This window comes from Elephantulus edwardii, unplaced genomic scaffold (genome assembly GCF_000299155.1).
Source record: "Elephantulus edwardii isolate Elephantulus edwardi_28Jun2011 unplaced genomic scaffold, EleEdw1.0 scaffold00208, whole genome shotgun sequence".
NCBI lineage: Eukaryota > Metazoa > Chordata > Mammalia > Macroscelidea > Macroscelididae > Elephantulus > Elephantulus edwardii.
The window spans coordinates 3,887,646-3,894,303 of record NW_006399958.1 but is presented as its reverse complement, the minus strand read 5'-3'; the positions used below and the strand labels follow the sequence as shown (position 1 = coordinate 3,894,303).

Genomic DNA, 6,658 nt, shown 5'->3' with positions numbered 1-6,658 from the left:
GGATGGGAGTGTCAGAGACAGTGCGATTGGCACAGGACAGAGAAATCAGGAGGGCTGTTATATATAGGGTCGCTATGAGTCGCCTGTGACTCGACGGCACTTAACAACAACAACAACAACATTAATTTTAATGAAAATGTATAGAGATTTTGGATTTCCATTCATTCACTTAATATCTTTTTAAATTATCATTAATTTTAATGAAAATGTACAGAGATTTTGGATTTCCATTCATTCATTGTTGCACTTTCCTCCCTGCCCACCTCTCCCCTCCAGTTTGTTCTTCTCTTTGAAAAGTAAAAGAAAAATTCTTTGTTATCCAATCCCTCCCCCGCAAGTCCACTCCACTATGCAGCCTTCGTTCTGGAAAGTAAAAGAAAAATTTTTTCATTGATACACAATCCCCGTGCCCCCAAGTCCACTCCACTATGCAGCCTTTGTTCTGGACTCCTGTCATGACAATAATACCTAATCACATACCGCTTTTAAATAGTTCTCTCCCTCATCTGTTTCAATGCAGTATATATAATTTATCCCATCTTTATCAGTATCTCCGCCAACCCCGATGTCAGTCCCATTTTACAACAGTGGCACTATGCAGTCTTTGTCCGTTTGTGACTGAGATATTTCACTCAGTATAATGTCCTCCAGGGTCACCCATTTTGCATGATATTTCATGAGTTCCTTATTTTTCAGTGCAGCATAGTATTCCATTGTATGAATATACCAGAGCTTCTCTATCCATTCGTTTGTTGATGGGCAGAGCTTCTCTATCCATTCGTTTGTTGATGGGCACTAAGGTTGTTTCCAAGAGGCTGTATTTCTAGTGGATCAAATCCATCAGGGGGTTCAAGAGAAGATAGGTAGCCTCCTCCCATGAACATGTAGAGTTTTGGAAATCCAATGCTCCATCAATAGGAGTTGGAACTCATGCAGTGAATTTGAGTTTTTACCTATTAAGTACCTGCTGGATTTATAATAGTTTAATAGATTGTTTTATGTATTATTCTTCATTGTGTTTTACACATCCTAGTTTTTCAGTATTTAAGAGTATTCTCATATTGCTAAGAAAACAAACAGATTCATCCTGGAGAGGGTTAAACCAGGCTGCTCCTTGGAGGCAAGGATTCTGAGGCTCCGTCTGACATACTTTGGACATGTTGCAAGGAGGGACCAGTCCTTGGAGAGGGATGTCATGCTTGGGAGGGTGGAGGGACAGCGCAGGAGGGGAAGGCCCTCTATGAGGTGGATTGATTCAGTGACTGGGGTAATTGGGATGGGAGTGTCAGAGACAGTGCGATTGGCACAGGACAGAGCAGAGTTTAGGGCTGTTGTATATAGGGTCGCTATGAGTCGCAAGTGACTGGACAGCACATAACAACAACAACAAGAGTATTATTGCCACATAACCAGTTTTTGTCGCAACACTAGACTTCAAACCAGTTTGCCATTGGTTAATGATAAGAAGCTGCACTGCGATCATGAAGGTGCATGGTCCAAATCCACTAGCTGCTAGGTGAGAGAAGCCTAGGCAGTCTCCTCCCATGCAATTAACTGCCTCTGAAAACCCACTGGAGGGTCAGCTATGGGTCATTTCTGACTCTGTGTTGCAAAACAACAACAACAGGCAAATTTGTTTTGCTTAACGATGGTGGCAGACACATTTACAGTGGTATAGTAAGCACCATCTTTGAACAAAACAAGGCTGCCTGTTTCTTACTGGGGTCAAAACTTCATACAGAAGAGATTTGGCCGCTCTGCAATGTGAACACCTCATTAATCGTGCTTCATTGACTAAACCCCAGTTCTCAGGCCTGTTGCAAAATCCCTACTTTGTAGGCACAAATGCAGAATCCTACATGGTTTAAAATGAAGAAGGGAGTGCGTCAGGGTTATAAGCTCTCTCCGTACCTATGTACATATGCCAAGCAAATGATTCAAGAAGCTGGACTCTATGCAGAAGAATGTGGCATCAGGATTGGAAGAAGACTCATCAGTAACCTGTGTTATGCAGATGACACAACCTTGTTTGTTGAAAGTGCAGAGGACTTGAAGCATCAAAGAATACAGCCTTCAATATGGATTGCATCTCAACCTCAAGAAAACAAAAATCCTTACCAGTGGACCAATAGGCAACATCATGATTGATGGGGAAAAAGATTAATACGGTCAACAACTTCATCTTACTTGGACCCATAGTCAACATCCTTGGTCCCTGCAGTCAGGAAATCAGAAGACGTATTGCACTGGGAAAGTCAGCAGTTTTAGGGAACTTTCCAAATGATTGAGGAGTAAGAATGTCAGTTTGAGGACTAAGATGTATCTGATTCAGGCCATGGTCTTTTTTAAAATTTTTATTTTATATTGGTTTGCTTACAAAGTTCGTATCCATTGTGTTTCAACCATCATTCATACTGATTTCATACAATCATTCCCTATTTATGATATTTTATAAAATTAATCAGCATTGAAATATGCTCACCATTGTCCTGTCTTTTCAGATCCCCACCAGATCTTTCCCATTTCCTTTATGTAGCCGCCCTTCTATCTTCACCCCTTTGCTACTACGTTCCCCCACTAAGGTCCTCATACATGTTTTACTAATTATCTTTCTATTTCTACAATAATGGTCTTATGCAGTATTTGTCCTTAAGAGACTGAGTTAGTTCATTCAGCATAATGCTCTCTTGTCCTTCCCAAGTTATATAGTAATTTTCTAAATTGTTGCTCCCGTGTGCTGTGTAGTATTCCATTATACGAATGTATTACAGTTTCTCAGTCTGTTCACTTTCCAATCACTTGCTATGCTAGACAGTGAAAAAGAATGACAAAGAATTGATGCCTTTGAGCTGTGGTATTGGAGAGAATACCGAACATCCCATGTACTGCTAAAATAAATGTGTCTGGGAGAGGGTGCAGCCAGAATGCTCTTTGGACACAAAATAAAGCTTTGCCTCACATATTTTGGGCATGTTGCTAGGAGGAGCTGCTTTTCTTTGGAGAGGGACATGATACTCAGAAAAGCAAAGGGTCAGCAAAGGAGCAGAAACCCCCCCAACCATGTGGATTGACACAGTGTCTGCCACGGTGGGCTCTAGTGTGTCAGGAAGTGTGAGGTTGGCACAGGACAGGACAGGGTTCAGATCTGTGGTTTATAGGCTCATTGTGAGTTATACTCGCCTTGATGACACCTAACAACAACAGCATAAACAGGTATTTAGAAAAGTGGTTTTTCATTTTACCCTTGGTGTTTTCTTAAATTGCTTTATATTTTATTCATAGTTCTTGTTGGTTTACCGTTCTGAGTTCCTACTTTGTTGATTTTGGGTTTTTTTAGTTCCTACGTTTCATTATTATTAATTTTAATGACAATGTATAGAGATTTTGGATTTCCATTCATTCACTGTTGCACTTTTCTCCCTGCCCACCCCTCCACCCCAAGTTTGTTCTTCTCTTTGAAAAGCAAAAGAAACATTTTTTCATCATTGCACAATCCCTCCCCTCGAGTCCATGCCAGTATGCAGCCTACATTCTGGACTCCTGTCATTACAATAATATCAAATCATATATTCCTTTTAAACAGTTCTCTCCCTCATCTGTTTCAATGCAGTGTACATTATTGATCCCCTCTTGCTCAGTCTCCCCTTAACCCCGATGTCAGTCCAATTTTACAACAGTGCCAATATGCAGTATAAGTCCTTTTGTGACTGAGATATTTCACTCAGTATAATGTCCTCCAGGGTCACCCATCTTGCATAATATTGCATGAGTTCCTTGTTTTTCAATGCAGCGTAGTATTCCATTGTGTGAATATACCACAGCTTCTCTATCCATTCGTTTGTTAATGGGCACTTAGGTTGTCTCCAACTCTTCACTATTTTGAACAAAGCTGCGATAAACATGGGTGTGCATATATCTGCTTGGGTGGCGGTTAAGGTTTCTTTGGAGTATATTCCCAGTAGTGAAATTGCTGGAACAAATGGTATTTCTATTTGCAACTTTTTGAGAGAGCATCATACAGCCTTTCACAGTGGTTGCACCAGTTTACACTTCCACTTTTTATCTTATTAGATGACTTTATTTTGGATCACTTACCATTATGATCTATAGGTCTTTTCCTTAGCATCTCTTTGTTTATAAATAATTCAGCATCAGCATGCATTAATATTTACTTTCACATAATGAGGCAGGAATGTACATTTGCTACTTCTTCTGTACTTTACGATGATGGTGAGAAAATACACCTTTTAGGGATTATTTGTATTTCCATAGTGCGAGTGGTACAGCTTTGGGACATTTGAAATAAACTCAACCATCCTTTATTTTCTTTCCTATTTGGTGAAGTTTATACAATAAAATAGTTTTCTATTTGACAATTTCTATACAAGTTGTTCAGTGGCTTTAATTAAATCTACAACCGTGTGTCATTTTCCTTGTGTTCTGATTCTTTCATTGTAGTTACTGGGTTTTTGGGTTAGTTGGGGGTTTTTTGTTTTGTTTTGTTTTTTTACAGTGGAATCATATTAACTTTGTGTTCCTACACATTTCAACGACACAGTGGAAGAAATTTCATAACTCTTTTAAGAATTCTGTGTGTGTGTGTGTGTGTGTGTGTGTGTGTGTGTGTCTGTGTGTGTGTACTATCAAATCAGATCTGACTGGTTCAGGAGGAGCTTGCTCCTCCTTCTCCAGCAGAGCATCTGGTGGATTCAAACCACTCACCTCTGGGATTGCAGTGCAGCTTCTTGCCACTAGGCTACCAGAGCTTAAGTATTCTTTTTGATGTAAAATAATATTTTTCAAGATGACGTATTTCCCAATTGTTGTTCCTAGAGAGCTTATGGTTCTTTTCTATCTTTTAGCCATCTCTTCTACTTGTGAAACCAAGGCATTATCACCAGAAGAGATCATTAGCAAAGGAAGGTCACAACAGATAATGATGTCAGAAGGACAACAGAGCCATGACATCGGGGAATTTTGCATCAGGCAAGTCAGGGGAAATAGGCGTGAGTTTGTGAGTCGAGGAAGAGATGATGAGGGAGTAGTTACAACTGACAACAAAAGTCTCAATAGGAAGAGAGCTCAGCCTCCGCGCAGAGATGTAAAACACAGTGAATTAAGCATTCGTTCACCTTTGACTGAAAAACCAGCATTTCATCCCAAAGGGGAAATGTCTGAATGCAATCTAGCAGAGAACTCCATGCGTAAAGGTGCTTCGAGTCCTCCACTTCAAAATACTCCTCATAATGTCAGAAGTGGGTGTGAGGAAGGCACTGTGGATATGCAACACCAGACAGCACACACTCGAGAAAAATCTTACCCATGTGATGAATGCGGGAAGACCTTTAGTCAAAGGTCAGTGTTAGCAAATCATCAGAGAACTCATTCCGCTCCGGTCTCTTTTGAATGTCTCGAGGGTGTCAAAGACGTTTCCAGAGATGTCAACTTTACTACGTACCAAACAGCCCATACTGGAAAGAAGTCGTATAAATGCAATGTATGTGGCAAGATCTTTAACCAGAAAGGGCACGTTGCAGTTCACATGAGAATTCACACAGGAGAGAAACCGTACACATGCGATTTATGTCGCAAATCCTTTCACTGTGGTTCCAACTTGACACGCCATCAGAGGATGCACACAGGAGAGAAACCGTATAAATGTCACGTGTGTTCCAAGGGTTTCAGCCGACCTTCGGGCCTGACAGCTCATCAGAGGATTCATACTGGAGAAAGACCTTACAAGTGTACTGAATGTGAGAAGGCGTTTATCCGGAAAACAAAACTGGTGGAACACCTGAGAATTCATTCCGGAGAGAAGCCGTACAAATGTGAGAGATGCGGGAAGGCTTTTGCCAAAAGAGAGAATCTTCTAGAACATCAGAGAATTCATTTCATGGATAAACCTTACAAATGTAAGGAGTGCAGCAAAGCCTTCAACTCGGCCTCCCATCTCACTCGACACAAGAGGACCCACGCTGGAAAGAAAACTTACAAATGTCCAGTGTGCAGCATAGACGTGGATAAGTTTTCAGATCTCACAGTTCATCTGAAAATCCATCGAGAAGAGACAGCTTCCACAGGGAAGGAACGTGACAAGGCTTTTAGCAGTCCCTCAGTCCTTCCAGGTTACAAGAGTCGTCCTGGAGAGGAAAATCACAAAGGTAAGGAAGATGAGGAAGCCATTCACTTGGGCTCAAATCTCAGCAAACATCAGAGAATCCCATCTGGAGAGAGATCTCATAAACCTACCGAATGTGCCAAAGTCTTGACTCAACAGAAAAGCCTCGCAAGTCACTGAATTCATACTGGGGAGAAATCTTAGCGTTCACATACGTGGTCGGGCTTGTACTCACAGACCACAAACTTGGGAGGGCATCAGGCAATTAATTCATGGCCGAGAGAAACCTTCAAATGGGACTTAATCCTTACCAGATTCTGGACCATTTGATAGGAATGTGAAACAATAAATCTGTAAGGCAAAAGTCATTACTTAAAATGTTAAGGCTTGCAAATCAGCTTGAAGGTTCATTGTGGAGAGAAGCCCTATAAATGTCCTCTATTTGGTATGCCTTTAGCAAGCATTCGCGTATTTCCTGAGCACAACTTACACTGGAGAGAAACCTTATATAGGTAAATAATCTGAAAAATAATGGTGTTC

General features: G+C 40.9%; 1 pseudogene; it reads left to right on the top strand.

Moving 5' to 3' along the window:
- Nucleotides 1-6,322, top strand: part of LOC102843882 — a 17,538-nt pseudogene extending 11,216 nt beyond the window's left edge.
- Nucleotides 6,323-6,658: the final 336 nt, after the last annotated feature.